The following is a 17,436-nucleotide window of genomic DNA, read 5'->3' on the forward strand; positions in this document are numbered from 1 at the left end:
AGCATACTTTACCTGGCACCAGGAAGGCAACAACCCCATTTGGAACCACATTGAGAGTGCAGAAAAGCCTACATTACCACCTGAAGCTGAGCCGTCTGTGTTGCCACCAATTTGACTCTGACTGCACACTTCTGAGAAGGCACCTTAAATGGAAAATTGTTTAGCAAGCAAGATTGATTCAGGAGGACTCCTGTAACACTGTCTGATTTACTTAGACTTTGCAATATTCACCCATTTCCCCTTCTGCTTGTGTAGTCAGCGACACCTCTTGCAGATGTGGTAATCTGAAACACTTGGTGTGCCTGTCGATGTGTACTCCTTTGGATCAAGCTGACATGCAAACTCATAACTTGCTAAGATATTCGAATTAGGGCAGTAGAATCATTTTTTTGCATAGGAGTATCAAGACATATAGAGTTAAGGTATGTAAATGGGGTTGAGGTGTACATATAAAGCATGATATAACTGAATTAGACAACAAACTCATTAAGCCATCAGCTGGGTTTGGGCTTTTCTACTTTAAAGCTATGGTTTATTTCTCCACAGTCTGTCTGGATGATTAGTTGGATAAATTACCAGAGGGGCCCATTGGCACTATGGCATCATATGGCAACACTCATAAATGTAGTGAATGTGGGAAGGAAATGTAGATAATTTGGAGCAAAGGCTGCTCATGTTTACACTGTCTAATTAAACTGATGGCCAGGTTGTGTTTATGACGAGTGCTAATCAGCTTTCTCTTTCTGATATACACCAGCTGCTGTCAGGAAATTCTGGAAAGTAAAAGGATACAAAATTAAAACCTCATCTCAATGACCCTCATCTCAAGGGTGCTGGTATATAAACCTGTGGAATTTAAGTAACACCTATATAAAACTCTCGTTGGACCAAATCAAAAGTAACTACATTAGGTTCTGAGCACCGAACCTCAAGAAGTATAAAGTGACTTTCAAGAGAAAATAGTGCAAATTGACCAGAATAATACCAAAACAGTTAAAATCTGAACATAAATTCTATAAAGTAAGCTGCTATTCCTTCAATATGTAAGATCAAAGGATGATTTGATCGAAGAGTTGGACTTGATTCAAGGATCTGATGTGACAGATAAAGACAAATGACATCTGGTGGGGGAGACAGTGCAATGGGGTAACCTTAAAATTAGAGCTAGGCTCTTCAGGAAGTGCCTCTTCATTTAAAATAGTAATGGAAATCAGGAAATCTATTCGCCAAAATGTTGTTGAGGCTGGAAGTTAAAAAAAAGACTTCAAAGCTGATATTGATAGATTTTTTGTTAAATTAGGACATTACTAAGGGAGATAAATGGAGTTAAGGTCCAGATTGGGCATAATCCGATTGGATAGTGAATGGAGCAGACTACAAGGGCTGAATGGCTTACTTTAATACTTGTACTTAAATTTGTGAAGAGATCATACAGATTGCTTTGAATACATTAAGAATAGTAGTAATTTAGATAGAGAGAAATACCTGACGCCAGAAGTATGAACACGAGATATATAGTTATTCTTTATGTAAATGTAGTTGCTGTTTCAGGGTGAAACTCTTATTTCCTTCAAAAGAAAAGCAATTTCAAATGAATCATGGAACACCCAATACTACAGCCAATACAATTGATAAAGAGCCATTTTTATGGCAGGGTTGTAGTCGATAGAGGGTGGGGTGAGGATCTTTAGCAATTACAAGTACAAGTTAATGAATGAGCTGTATAATGATCCTGGCCATTTACATGGATCAGTTAGCCATCTCAATCACCATATTGTATTTGTTATTCATTGAGGCCACCTTGTAGTCATGAGATGGCTAATAGTAATATCTGGATACCAGGGAAGATTGTTTGACATTGTGGCCTAATATTCATTGTGGCCTAATGACTCAGACCCAGCTTTCTATACATTTCCCAGATCACTTCATTCTTTCTATATTCAATAAAAGGGATTCTACAGCATCTCAACTGACAGTATTGAATACTAAACATGTCCACACCCCTCAATGAATTTAATGATTAAATTTGAATGAAGAAAATGTAAATATAAAGTAAATGCAAAATATTGTGGATGCTGGAAATTTGAAATGAAAAAAGCTCCTCATGTCCACCTTGCAAACCCTATCACCACCACCAACACCACTACAGTACTGTTTCATGCAACTACAGAAGGTGTAACACTTGGAACACCTCCTCCATTTTTACTTTCCAAAGCCCAAAGCATACCTTCCAAATGAAGCAACATTTTACTTGTACTTCTTTCAATCTAGTTTCCTACATTACCAGCTGACAATGCAATCTGTTTTACATTAGCAAGACCAACACAGACTGGGTAACCGCTTTGCAGAACATCTCCAGTGTGCCTGTAGGAATGACCCCAACCTTCCAATTGATAGCCATTTAAATAAATCACCTTGCTCTCGGGCCAACATTTCTGTCCTGGCCCTGGGCACAAACAAAAAACACTATTTTATAACTTCTTTCTGGAAGTTATAAAATAACTTCTGGAAAAGTCATATCAGACTTGAAACATGAACTCTTTCTCTTTCCACAGATGCTGCTAGACCTGCTGGGTTTCTCTAGCACTTTCTGTTTTAAGAAATGTAAAGTAATTATAAACCCTCCTTTCTCACACACACACATAGATCAACAAAGAGACAGGGTTACATAGGTTATGGGCAGAGAGGAAAACTAGAAAGATAGATCAGTTGTCTTTGTTTCCAGGTTCTGTTGCAGAGATTGTCCTTATGACTACTCTGCTGGTCAGCATTTTGCTTCAGTCATCTTTCTCTGGTTGCTTCCACTGGTTGGTGAGAGAAACAAGGTGACTGGTTGCCTTTTAAAAGTCTCTGACTTATAATTTATATGTCATAGCATGAAAAAACTGTTGCAAGAAAGATAAACCATTTTCTTTAAGTTTACAATGAAGTTTTATTGCAGAGAACAGAGCTGGGGACAACTGAGCACTTTTCTCTCTCTGTAATGTGTTTCCAGCTCCAATGCTGTTCATTTACCTGAGAAACAATCACATATTTGTTGTCAGGCAAAAATCTGTTAATGATTATTGGTCAATGATGCCTACCACTCTGCTTTCTCAGCCTTGACCTTTGCTTGAGGCATAGTGACCCTCAGGTTGAACTCACTACCAATCATCTCTCAGTAGTGAGAGAGCATTTCTGTGGTCCTCTGGACTATGGTGACTTTGCCATATCTTACTAGTCCATAGACCAGTCAACTTCTTGTTGCCAGCAAATGCTGCAGGACTACACCTCTTGACTCCAAATTGTCTGCAATTCAACTTCAATTACTGCTTGTTCAAACAATTGATCATATGATGCCTGCAAAGCCTGGTTACTTGTTTTCAAAACCGCAGCCATTCTTTCCAACACTGGCTTTTAAAATCATCCATTGTCATTTCAGTACCCAGTTTTTGAAAAAAAAATAAAAAGGCATAATCCTTACATGGCAAAATTCCAAGTAGAAGTGACTGTGGAAGAAAGGAAGCAAAGAGTTAAAAGAAAGAATGAACAGAAATATAGGATAGATCCTGGTTGAGGCCTCTTGAGCCTTACCTTTGGCTGGAGAAGTTGCAAGAGACTCATGCTGATTTTCCAGGAAAGGCTGACCAAAGCACATACCAGTCAGGCAGTGGTGAGGCCAATGGGAGGGCTTTCCCACTGAACCAAGAGCCGTAGACAGAAATGCCTCCGACCCCAGCAAGACCATCAGCCAATTAGAAGCCAGCAGCTCTTGTCCTGAGCAGCGCCACCAGGAGTGTCTTGATTGCTGACAGGGGCACAACAAGGGTCCCAAGATGTGGAGGACATAGGAAAAGTAGTGACCTGGAGGGTTGGGTGTGTTTTTCAATTCAGAGTCACATGGATAGTGGGACACAGGGGTGGGAAGCATAAGAAGGATTAGCTCTCATCCGGTACCATCCCACAGCAAGGTAGGATCTATCAGGAACAGTGCGTGGCAACAGACCCAACTATCCTTCAATTAAATCCTCTAATAGTCCTTTAGTTGATACGGGCAGGAAGGTTAACTAGGGTCATTCCACTCAACTTAATTTTTGTGAAAGTAGGAATGCAATGTGTTTTTGGTATACCGCCATCCTGCCCTAATTAATTGCCCTTCCTCCATGCTCCCACTTTCAGGAATAGATGGTTCCATCTGTTACCTTTAAAAGGATCCCTCTTCTTCTGCAGAAAAGAGAAAGGCGAGAGAAGTAGATGGTAGTGCTGTTGATGAAAGAAAAAAATCTTCCACTCTTGTAGCTCAAGCTAACTTTCTATTGGAAAATCCAGAATACAAGAATGAGGGAATCTAGTCCATGTGTACATCTACTTTCGTATTCAATTAGACTTTAGGTGAAATTTATCACTTCCCACCCTTTTATCTGCCTTTACTTCATATCGAGAACAACCTCGATTATCCGAACAAGATGGACAGGGAATATTTTGTTCGGATAATTGATTGTTCGGATAATTGATCTGATCATAAACAAAGGAAGCCATACTGAACATAATTGCATATAAAAGCATGCTTACAGAGTTTTTATTTAGTTCAATCGATAAAATGTCTAAAGACACTGGATATTGCTTAAAAATTCATGATACTTTACAGATAAAATAACTTTTTGGCTAGAGCTTGACTGAAGTCTGTGAAACTTTTCGCGGACATTTTCCTCAGTTTTATCCTAGTCCTTGACAGCAGCCGACATCTTTCTGTTCGGTGTTGTCCCCCAGTCCAGACTAACCAAGTGTTGTCCCTCCTTCTTTAGTGACCGCTGAGCCCTTAGAGAGAGAAAGAGAGAGAGAGAGAGATGCAAAATACAGGGAGAACATGAGAGAGAGGGAAGATTTTTTCACTGACTTCAGTTTCCGTCCTCTCATCAATTTTTTGGGGGGTGGGTAATGCTTTCCCCATGTTTTCTTTCATCAAGTTTTCTTCCTATTTATTTTCACGTGTGCTAATTCACTGTGTTTTGCTCTCCCCACCAAAAAAAAGTGACATTAAATTTTCTTGTCAGCAGTAAGATATTGAACTACATTTTGTTTAAAAAAAAAGTCATCATGGAATAGTGAGAGGAAAACGCAATGGAAACAAAACGTGCGAGCTGAGAATGAGCTGAGGAAAAACTTGTTGGGTTTGCAAAATGGAGCAAATCAATATTGAGAGCGAATCTTGCTGTTAGAGCACACAGCTTGGGCTTGCATATTTGTTATTCTTGAGTGTTCACAGTCACAAACCTTGGTCCTCGAGGAGAATAAGTATCAGAGAGCCTTTCTATAAAAGTATAAGACTTAAATCTAACATCATGTCTCGAGTTTATATATAAAGTTAATTATTTAGTAAATCATACTTGCACCTATATTCCTGTTCAAATTTACAAAATGATGCATTAAAGTGATGAGGAATAGAATTTTCCTACTTCAATTGAAATGCATGTACAGGGACCTTGCAATGTTGCTTGGATAATCCAAAATTCAGATAATTGATGTTCGGATAACCAAGATTGTTCTTGTACATTGATATTCAACAAATATCAATTTATCTTAGTGTTGAAAGTTTCAATTGGTACCTGGCATCCACAGGATTTTACAAGGAAGAGGGGTCCAAGTCATTATGCACATTGTGTGAAAAATTATCAAACTTATCTCTAAAGACTTCATAGATTATATTCTTTTCAAGATGTATCCATCCCAACAAATGTAATCAACTATTTCACCATGGTTGGGTTTTTATCCTGGAAACTTACATTTTGCTGTAAAGAGAAATAATTAATAGAATGCTTTAAGTACATGAAACTAAGATGAGGAGGGTGGAGGTTTCACATTGAGGAAAGGTCTCTTGAGAAAGAGAACATCTCTCGAGGTAACATTTTAGGAATTTAATTCAATAATGAATAATATACATTACCTGAGGTAAAACTGCTGAAAATACATTCATTAATATCACTGTGAAACAATTGGTAGATAAAAGAATGAATACTGCTCTTGTGGCTAAAAACATTGGGAACATTGTATAGGTAGGAAGCTTTGCTCACTACACATTTTTAGACTGTGACATAAAATCCAAACTTTAAGCTCAAGATTTTCAAAGTGACATTCTTTGAAGTAAAAACTGTCATGGAGATTTTCAAAAATGCGACAAAAATATCTATAGATAAAAGTTAACTATACTGTTGCAAAATTATCTACATTTTTGATTATCTTGGTTTGTTTAAAACCTAATTTGTTTCAGTTACGAAGGAAAAAAATGCAAAAAATCTTATGATTTATGTATTGGTTCACTTGATTAGTCTGCTGTATTAGGAGTTAATCACTATTAATTCAATTTGGGAAAAATGTCTTTACCTAGAGTGGTGAGAACTAGAATATCCCATCGCATGTAATAATTAAGATAAACGGCAAATTTGCATTTCAAGGGGAGCTAGATAAGAATGTGTGTACTTCAAATATATGTTGTAGGATTTTTTATTTCAACCTGAGAGGGCAATGACAATACAGCACTCCTTCAATACCGCACTGGCATTCCAATCTTGGGTTTGTGCAAAAATGGTCCTCGAGGAGAATAAGTATCGGAGAGCCTTTCTGTAAAAGTGTAAGACTTAACTCTCTGAGGCTAAAACCCACAATCTTCTGACTCAAAGGCTGAACGACAGTTGATGCGGACTCATAGCTTTCCCTTAAATATATCCATACTTTGCACATTAATTATTTTGTATGGTATCACGATCCATATTTTAATAGTTTCTGGATAAAGAGGTTCCTCCTGAATTCCTTGTTGGATTTAATAGTGACTATCTTATACTTATGAACCCTGGCTTTGAACTTTTCATGAACACATCTTCCTTATTTATTAACCAAACTAATTCAGCATAGAATATGGAGGAAATTGAGTGCATGCCCGTTGTTAGTTTGCCAATCTGTTAACATATTTCTCATTCTCTTGACAGAGGAGAAAATGAGCAGAATCCTACCCTGGCCTTATATCAGCAAGACAGGAATTGTTTCACAAAGGCAGCTAAATCTGTGGACCTGAGGTAAGAGTTTTCAATCACTTGTCTACTTACAAAACACACCAACAAGCCTATTACAATAACTTTAGCTTAGATTGTCATGCACAATCTACAGTTTGATTCATAAAGTTGTACTTTTACCAGATGCTCAGGGTCAAGAACTACGTGGGCCATTATAGACCTTACATAAATTAATTTGAAAAGGGCAAGTCAAAGAATAAGGTTAATTTGGTAGAAAATGTAGTTAGTGTTATGTTGATTCTGTAAAGTTTCCAATTCCAAAATCTTCCAGAAAAGCCATAATTTTCTCATTCTTGTGCAAAGCAGTATCTTTGAGAGCTTTTATTATCTGTGTGAGGAATTGAAGCTCACATTATTCACACAAAAATCTTTTACATTATGTTCTATTCAAAAAGTACTTTTAGGCTTTTAAACCTTTCCTTTCACAGAGCTGCAGATCTCCAGCTGACTCAGTTCTAACAGTTTACATGGGAAAGACTAGAGAAATGCCATTCAAAATTTTTCCTTCTCCAATGTTCTCTCTCAATGATGCTAACACACGCTGGGGAGTTTTTTTCTCCAGGAGTCAGTGCCTTCTCCTGTTTACTTCTGCCATGGGCCATTTTTGTACGCTAACCAACAGTGAGTGTCAGCAGGGTATTCCACCTGGAAGTACTGCAGCTAAGCCTGATTGCATCCTTGCCTGTCTTGACATCTGCATACTGAGGTTCTCAACAGGAGGCATTAAATAGAGGTGAGAAACAAGAAGCCCAGGCCCCAAACTATGCCACTCACTAAAACACAGACAGAATAAGATCATTCAGCCTAACTGGCTCATGTCAGAGTTTTGCTTCACATAAGCCTCTTTATCCAAACCTATCTGCATATCTTGTTATTCCTTTTTCTCTCATGTACTTAGCTAGCTTTCCCTTAAATATATCCATGTTATTTACATCAACTATTTTGTGTGATAGCAAGTTCCACATTCTAATTACTTTCTGGGTAAAGAGGTTCCTCCTGAATTCCTCGTTAAATATATTAGTTTCTATAAAATATGTCTGAACCTTGGTTTTGAACTTCCCACAAACAAAAACATCTTCCGTATTAATTAACTGGACTAATTCAGCACAGATCATGGGGATTGACTTGGAAACTACCTATTCTATGAGGCTCACTAAAACACTGGACAGTGTATTTACCAGTTGAAAGCTTATAACTGGCCTTCAACACTCTGCTTAGCTTGTGTTTAATTGAATAGATTCTTGTTATCATGTTTCTGAAAGCCCTGTTAATACCTAGCATCTTTTAAGGAGGATGTTAAGACCACGTTGATAGAAAGATACTGATCTGCAAGCTGTCTGAACCACATAAAATGTTATCAAAGCTCATCGTGACTGACTTATTGTTTCATTCTCTTTCGGATGCCAGCTTTTTATCTGGGTTTAAATGTCAATCTCAGCAGCAGCAACATGCTATCTGACCCGGACGCCTGCCTGCAATTCCGCCCCCTTCTCTTTATACTTTAAAAACATGCACACACCACACAAGTGTCTGCTTGTTGTGAATGCAGCTTAAATGAACCCACCAGCCAGCAGGTAACTAGAACTAGATGGGAAATGAGAGTATAGATCAATAATGGCCACTGCCAGGAATTTTCATATGGAGATTAATCTTAGTTCACCCCTTCTTTACCAGAAGAACACTCTACAACTCTTCCATAACACTTTGATAGAAATTGCTCCCCTCTCTAATAGTAATAACATGTAATATACTCATCCTTGTAATTAGCCTCAACCATTTCCATGTCTCCCAAACAAAATGCAGAACATTTATAAAGAAAACCCTTATAGAATCTCCTTCTCAAACAAATTAAGCACCTTCAGAACCTTCAATATAAAAGCTGAATATACAAATTTATGAACTAGGAGCAGAAGTAAGTCATTCAACCTTTCGAGCCTGCTGATCTGATTGTGTTCTCAACTCCACTTTCCTGTCTAATCTGATCCCCTTTAAGTTCCTTATTAGTGAGGATGGAGTGTGTAGTGATTGTAACTGGTCTTCATTGAATATGATTGGGGCTGTTAATCTGGTCTAAATAGGAGCCCTGGTTAACAGATAGAAATGTGAGTATCAGAGATACTGCCACTCTGAGAGCTGACTCTGAAGAGGCAGTACCAAAGTCAAGGACGGATCATGTGTAAATAAATGGTGACTTGGTGATAGGATGTCGGCCTCTGTGGAGTTATTTAAAAGTGAAGTGGGATTGATTTACAAAATCAAAACATCTCCAATTTTAAACCATCCCCATTGTTATACATATCTTCAGTTGCCCAAACTTTGAGCCCTGAAATCTCCTTCCTCAGGCCCTTATGATTGTCCACCTCTCATTCTGATTCCTTTTGATTCTCCTTAAGACCTACCTCTTTGTTCAAGCTTTTGGTCACCTGTCATAATATTTCCTTGCATGAGTCAGTGTCAATTATTATTTAATGATGTACATATTAGAACACACAGTCTGAAGTACATTGTCCACTGTCTTTTTACTCTCTTCCACAGCTATGTAAAATTGTCTGCGACTCTCGATCGTCGTCTTCCCCAATTCCAAACAGTTAATGATTTCTTGTACAGTTTGGCAAAATTATTGCATGAAGGCTTGAGAATTTTCTGCAGCTGAACTCCTAACTTCAGCTGTATGGCTGAGGAAAGCAAAGTAATGTATCAGTCCAAAACAAATATCAGAGTACAGAAGATGAGGTTGAATGGAACTGTGAAGTGGAAACTAAATTAGTATTACTGTATCAGGAAACAATAAAGTCCCAGGAAGGTAGCCCTCAGAGACAGTACATGAGATAGAAAAAGAAGAATAAGCATAAGTTAGCTCAGTGATCAAGGGGCAGCTCACAGGAAAAGGAAATGCCAGCAATGAACTCACAAAAGGAGAGAAGAAAGACTTGGTTCTCAGAGAGAAGAGACATAGGGATGGAGTTTAAGTATAAAGGGAAGAAGTTTATATTTGGAAAATATCCACAACACAATTTTTATAATTTTATAATTAGGAGTTGCCCTTTTAAGACTGGAATGTGTTTTTTTGGGGCTTTGGAATTTTTTACTAGAGAGTTGTAGATGTTCACAATTAATTATGTTCAAGACAAAAGTTGTTAGATTTTGGGGTACAAAGGGAAATAAGGTAAATGAAGACAGCAGGAAGATTGAATTCAGGCAGAAGGTGAAATATGATCTTTGTGAATAGTGAAAGGTCAAATGGTCTACTTCACTTCTATTTCTTATTTTCTGAAATTGGCAACATTTGTACTGTGGAATGGAATAGCTATGTGTTTGACTCACTTGGTTCTGAAAATGTTTAGTAGCAATGTATATCTCAAAATGCCTAACATTGTCCCAATATATGTCCTTCCCTGACTTCTCTACAAGACCATGAGACAGGAGCAGAAATTAGGCCACTTGGCCCATCGAGTCTGCTCCACCATTTAATTGTGGCTGATAGGTTTTTCAACCCCATTTTCCTTCTTTCCCCCTTTAAACATTGATCACATTGGAAGTCAAGAACTCTGTTTTAAATATACTCAATGACCTGGACTCCACAGCCTTCTGTGACAATGAATTACACAGATTCACCATTCTCTGGCTAAAGAAGTTTCTCCTTATCTCAGTTCTAAAGGGTCTTCCCTTGAAGGCTGTGCCCTTGGGTCCTCATTTCTCCTGCCAATGGAAATATCTTCCCAATGCCCACTCTGTGCAGGCCATTCAGTATTATGTAAGTTTCAATCAGATCCTCCTTCATCCTTCTAAACTCCATTGAGTATAGTTCCAGGGTTCTCAAACATTCCTCAGATATTAAGCCTTTCATTCCCAGGATAATCCTTGTGAACCTCCTGTGGAACCAGAACTCCAGAGCCAGTACATCTTTCTTGAGGTATGGGGCCCAAAATTGCTCACAATACTCTAAATGTTGTCTGACCAGAGCTTGATAAAGCCTCAGAAGTACATTCCTACTTTTATATTCTAGTCCTCTTGAGATGAATGACAACATTGTATTTGCCTTCTTAACTATTAACCCAACAAACAAGTTTACCTTAAGAGAAACCTGAACTAGGACTCCCTAGTCCACATACAATTCCACATATCTTGTCTGCTCCCTTAACCAAATGACTATTCTGGATAAACTATAGATGATGTGAATTGTAGAATAGCTATGACCTGTTTTTGTTTCTTCTCAGGGTGTGGATATCACAGGTGTGACAAGCATTTATTGCCTTTCTGCAGTTTCTTTAAGAAGGCAGTAGTGGGAAGTTAAACTGAGGCCCACTCTGTCATCTCAGGTGTATGTAAGATGTTTCATGGCCACTATTTTGAAGCAGGACAAGACAGTTTCCCCCAATATCCTAGCCCTGGCCAATGTTTGTCACTCATCCAACATCACTCGAAGATTACTTGGTCATTATCATTTTATGAATTGTGAGGGCATAAATTTGCTGCTCCATTTCCTGCACATAACAATAATTACTCTTCTATAATATCTCACTGGCTTTCATTCGCTTTAAGATATCCTGTGATTGCAAATGGTGTCATATAAACATATTTCTTTCTTACCAACCTCTCATTTGAAACCAAGTAATTAAGCAGTAACTGAGCATTGAGGCTGTGATTATCTTGGTCTCACTGGCTCAGTATCTTAGTATGAAATGCATTTACAAATGGAAAACATTTCAGAACCCATCAATATTTATAAAAGACTTGTGTGGTTAGAATTGTTCCAACAATCACTGTTCTGTACTCTTTTTGTGCTGTGAATAATTGACAGGCTGTTTCTGAAACAATCATACACTTGATGAGATTTTATCTTTTGGAACAAGATGAAATTGCATCTCTCAGATGTGGCGATTTAATAAGTCATCACTCAAGTCTTGCCCAAAGTAAGGGGTAGAATATATGGAATTTCATCTTATAAATTTATTTTGTGTAAAGGGGTGACATTCTTGATCTTTCCAAGCTCCAAACATGTTGTAATACATATTCCATTCCCCTTCCACAACCTTCCTCACAATGAAATCAAGATTTATCATTCTGCAATACTTGCCCAGTTTCTCTCAAAACAGTAGAACTCCTCACCTCTTTCCAGGTTTTAAACCCCATGGTTTGTGTTGCTTAACTGATACATTTTGATTGATAACATCCTTCCTATACTCTGTAGTCTTGGTGGTAATCTGAACTAAGGGATTTTGGACTTCATCTTGCTTTCACAATGAATAGAAAATATTCACTTTAAAGGGCCACAGTAAAACCCCAAAATAATTCACCAAACACATAAATGATCCACACAGTCATTTTTTAAGTAAATGACTAATATTTACCACAGCAACTACTCCACAAAGTTTATCCTTCACAAAAGCTATTCATTATACATAAATAACAAGCAAGTCAAGACTTGTCACCAGATAATATTCAGTACATGTTTCTATTCTATAAATGAGAAAGGGAGAATCAAACTCCAGTGGCCTCCCAGTTTATAGCATAGAATGTTAAACACCAGAGGTTGAATGTTATTTAGACAGAGTCCAGGCATGTTCTTTTCTAGTCAAAGTTTTATTCCAACTGACACACCACCAACAACCCCCACAAATGACTTGTCTCCCATGTATCTATATATATGTAATCAGTTATGTTCTCATCCAATTATCCCTCAATTAACACATAACCATTACCTGTTCCTAGTTTCATTTGAATGCAGTCATCTTTGCCAGACCCTACCAGATAGTAACAGGGTAGTCTTCTCCACTGAGATCTTGTTTCCTGACATGGCAGGCAAGTCAATCCATTAGTAGAAAGATGCCTTTCAGGGCCCAATGTAGCTGGCTGGTGATCATATACCAGCTCCCTAGTTATGAGAATGAATAATAAAGTTGGGCTGTCATGACTCCCAACTGTTTGTCTTTCTTCCCCAAAGCCCCACAAACCTGTTTGTCTCACCATCTCTAACCCATCGGTACCCTGTCCATTAGGGGAAATCCAATACTTTGACACTTGATTCAATGTATTTGTTAATATTTTTGAGCCAATTTTAATGTTGAATTCTAAGCTTGTTATCATTTTAATAATTAAATAAAAGGCATCATTATTCTGACCTCATTCTCATGATATATTTTAACAATGGTGTAAACTGGAGGATCTGCCTATAATGTACATTTCTCCTGATTTTCATTTCAAAATTCTGATGATTACCCCAATACTAAATCACGTATTTTAGATTCAAAACATGACCGTTAGATTAATGCAAATGAGGCCAGAACCATCACAAAACGAGTAAATGCACCATCCTCTCAGAAAAGGAGCTACAACCAAGAAAATTAACTTCCACGTGAGCCAACAGTCAGACACACTCCAGGAAGCATAATTTTTAAGAGAAATTAAAATGTTATAAGAGCTGCCTTTTATCAGCTTCCTCAGAGCCTAGTAAGCAAATTCAAAACTGGGACTCTCAGAAACCGTCAGCTTTTTTTTTGCACCTTGCTGTTGTGCATAATAAACAATGAGACAAGGTAATGGGCCAACTCTTCCAGTCAGCATTGATGCTTGGCACATTGCCACTCTGGAATGTTTACCGTTTCCCATCTACACGGCACATTTTTAGTCGATACTTCTCTTCCGGGCTGTTGCAAAAATGAGAGCGTGCAGACGCTCCAGCACTAGACTGACAAGCACAGCAGAAGACAAGACAGGACAGGACAGGAAAGACAAGATACGCTCCCTTTTAGAACAGATGCTGCCATATTCAGGTAAGTTTTCAAAGGTTTCAAGTCTTCCAATGAGTAAATAGGTTTGTGAGTCGTTGAGTGAGTTAGTGGTGATTGAGTAGGTTGGTAAATGTGAGAGGGAGTAATGTCATAGAGACATAGAAATGTACAATACGGAAACAGACCCTTCTGTCCAACTTGTCCATGCTGATCACATATCCTAAATAAATCTAGTCCCTTTTGCCAACACTCTTCCTATTCATATACCCACCCAGATGCCTTTTAAATTTTGTAATTGTACCAGCCTCCACCACTTCCTCTGGCAGCTCATTCCATAGGAGCACCATCCTCTGCATGAAAAAGTTGCCACTTAGATACCTTTTAAATCTTTCCCATTTCACCTTAAACCTATGCCCTCTAGTTTTGGACTACCACACCCCAGGAAAAAGACCTTGCCTATTTACCTTATCCATACCCCTCATGATTTTATAAACCTCTATATGGTCACCTCTCAGCCTCTGACACTCCAGGGAAAATAGCTCCAGTCTATTCAGCCTCTCCCTAAAACTCAAACCCTTTAACCCTGGCACCATCCTTGCAAATCTTTTCTGAGCCCTTTCAAATTTCACAACATCCTTCCTATAGCAGGGAGACCAGAATTGCGCGCAATATTCCAAACGTGACCTAGCCACTGTCCTGTACAGCAGCAATATGATCTCTCAACCCTGTTACTCAATGCGAACACCAATACAGGCAAGTACACTAAACGCATTCTTCACTATCCTGTCTACCTGGGACTCCACTTTCAATAAACAATGAACCTGCATTCCAAGGTCCTTTTGTTCAGCAACACTCTGATTTGTTTTTCCAAAATGCAGCACCTCACATTTATCTAAATTAAACTCCATCTGCCAATCTGTGCACCATCGGTCCATTTGATCAAGATCCCATTCTACTCCGAGAAAACCTTCTTCACTGTCCACTACACCTGCAATTTTGGTGTAATCTGCAAACTTACTAACAATACCTTCTGTGTTCACATGAAAATCTTGAATATAAATAATAAAATGCAATGGATCCAGCATTGATTCTTGTGGCACATTGCTGTTCACAGAGCTCCAGTCTGAAAAGCAACCCCCAACAGCACCCTCTGTCTTCTTCCTTCGAGCCAGTTCTGTATCCATATGGCTAATTCTCCCTGTATTCCATCTGATTTCACCCTGCTAACCATTCTACCACAAAGAATCTTGTTGAATACCTTACTGAAGTCCATCACTCTGCCCTCATCAATCCTCTTTATCACATCTTCAAAAAACTCAATGAAGTTAGTGAATGATATCACCCTAATTTCCAATGCTGACACTTTATGGTATCTGCCACTCCTGACAGTGTGTGATGAAGGATAAGGGCTGTTTGGGGAAATTTGCCACCACCAACCCTCCTCTTTCTGTGTCTTTAGCAATTTAGTGAGTAATGGTAGATTATACATCACTGCAAATTATTTACAGAGAGGTACTTGTCTAATTAACAAGATGATTTGCTGAACTTTCGCATAATTCCAACAATATGACTAGTCAGGCATAATTACGAGAACTTTTAGGCACTGCACAGGAAACATCTGCTCCCAAAGGCTACAGTTGAACTCATCCCTATCCACAGAAAATGGATGCTTTCCCAACTTTTTCAAGATAAAAGACCAAACACTAACATCTACACAAATTTTTAAATAAAGTTCACTGGTCGCAGCTCTTATGAATTTTTCTGCCGAATCATAGTTTAATTACTGAATCTTGGTCTATTTAAATCTGTAATTTCTCCTAAATTTTCTTCAACTAGCCTTTTTGATTAGATTTCTACAAACTTGCTCTTTTCCAGAGTAAATAAAGTTTGAAGCCTTCCCAATTCTCCAGCCAAGGTATAAATTACTTTCTTTCACTATGCCTTGCTGCTGTGCCTCATGGAGCCTAATCTCAATGGTTGCAACTTGTTGTGAGAGGTGATACTGCTATTTTACATTCCCTTATCTTCCTTTTCTGGTCTTTGCACTGTTTTCATGAAGTTATCTCTTTTTCCTTAAGACTATCTAACTTTGTTCTTCAAGGCTTCTCTTGCTCCTTTTAGTGTTTCTCCATTAAGGTTTCTGTCTTTTTCCAAATTGGATTTGGCTTTTTTGTCTCATTCTTGAATCCATAATCTTTTTGTGTCCTTTATCAACTTCTCATTGAAGGTTTGACTTTGGAATGCTGTCGCTTCCATGATTGCTGCAGTCATTTTCTGGGCAGAATCTTTGGGGTCTGAGTCAGCTAGGATATAATGAGATATGTGATAGAGTCAGGTGATAACACAACAAGGCCCATCTTGGTGTTGGGAGCAACTCACGCTGTATTTTGTGCTTTATATAACAGATTCTTGCTAGTCAGCAATGAAATTCCAGTTGTTGAAGATTAATGATTGTCAGATGTTTTGATAATGGCGCAACTCACCTCATTAATATTCAGCTTTTCATCTTAACAAACTTGTCAGACAATTTCAACTTTGTGAAAACTCATCCCAGAGGCAAATAGACTCTCCTCAGCCCAGCCACCTCTGTAGTGTCCTGAGTGGAAAGTGTAGAGGAACTTGCATGTGGTTCCACCTCTGGCTGTGCACCGTCTTGTCTCCTTGTCAAGTGGGACCATTAGACTGTTGACAATGTTCCCCACACCGCTCTCACAATGTGTTTGGTCTTGAAGACCAGTGGAGGGGCAATTGGTTGCTGGTGTGTGCACATTTTCAGCAGTCACTGAGGATGCTAGGCCTGGTTCTCCAGGGTAGCTGTCAACCTGCCCATGGAAACAGACAGACAGTCACATTATTTGCAGCATGGCTGCAGCTTCTAACGCAGTGAGGCCATTGTGTCCCATATATTTGTCTGCCACTGCTGCTCTGCCCCATGCATTTGAATGAAGTCCCAGGATTCGTTCCTCATTGGAGGTGACACAGATGTCAGGCACTCACCCAACTGAACAGATTCACTCTGTCCTGTTTTGAACTATCTTCTCCTGTACCAACAGAAAAGAGGAGACTGAGTGGGCTTAAAGTAGGTAATATGGCTGTAGGTGCTAGAACATATGGGGGAAAGATCCAAAGGACTGAGGAGACAGTATGAAAGCCATGCAGGAGTACCAGTATGGGTAGCTGTGGGCGTGGGGGATGCTGATGGTGGGAGACCGCATAAGGGATAATGGTGCAGTCCATAGTAACAGTTTCAGAGCACAGGTGTTGGTAGAAGATGGATGCGGTGACATATCCTCTTGATTCCAGCCTCTATCCCCACAAACCCTGGCAGGAAATCTTCATTCCCAATCACTGATGCAGCTTTCCCCTTCCCTCCTATTCATACGCAGAGCCTCCTCCTCCCAATTCCTACTAACAAGATTCACCAGCCATTTCCAATCTCTTTCCAGAAATTCCCATCCAGTGAATGCAGTGACTATATGGACATCAGACTCCTGCCATTAACTTCATACTTCCATAGGTAATTTAGCTAGTATTTGGGTTGGTTTGTAGATTGTTTTGAAATGAAGTATGGGCTCCATGTCCTTATTCTTACAAACAGGTGTCCTGAACCTTTCCCCACCATGGAAATTGATACCTTCTTGTAACTGTGCATTCAGTTA

General features: G+C 38.8%; 2 protein-coding genes across 6 annotated transcripts in view; both read left to right on the plus strand.

Annotated features, from left to right (window-relative positions):
- Positions 1 to 17,436, plus strand: part of LOC122560762 (protein ELFN1-like) — a 401,229-nt gene that overhangs the window by 179,919 nt on the left and 203,874 nt on the right. For all 5 annotated transcript variants that reach the window (XM_043711824.2, XM_043711821.2, XM_087997728.1 and 2 more), the window contains exon 2: positions 6,963 to 7,049. The gene's annotated coding sequence lies outside the window, so the exon portion shown is untranslated. The remainder of the gene's footprint in view (positions 1 to 6,962; positions 7,050 to 17,436) is intronic.
- Positions 1 to 17,436, plus strand: part of elfn1a (extracellular leucine-rich repeat and fibronectin type III domain containing 1a) — a 341,512-nt gene that overhangs the window by 179,919 nt on the left and 144,157 nt on the right. Inside the window, exon 2 of the mRNA XM_043711825.2 lies at positions 6,963 to 7,049. The gene's annotated coding sequence lies outside the window, so the exon portion shown is untranslated. The remainder of the gene's footprint in view (positions 1 to 6,962; positions 7,050 to 17,436) is intronic.

This window comes from Chiloscyllium plagiosum, unplaced genomic scaffold (assembly GCF_037043375.1).
Source record: "Chiloscyllium plagiosum isolate Xiang-an unplaced genomic scaffold, Cpla_swu_hap1 HiC_scaffold_20, whole genome shotgun sequence".
NCBI classification, from domain to species: domain Eukaryota; kingdom Metazoa; phylum Chordata; class Chondrichthyes; order Orectolobiformes; family Hemiscylliidae; genus Chiloscyllium; species Chiloscyllium plagiosum.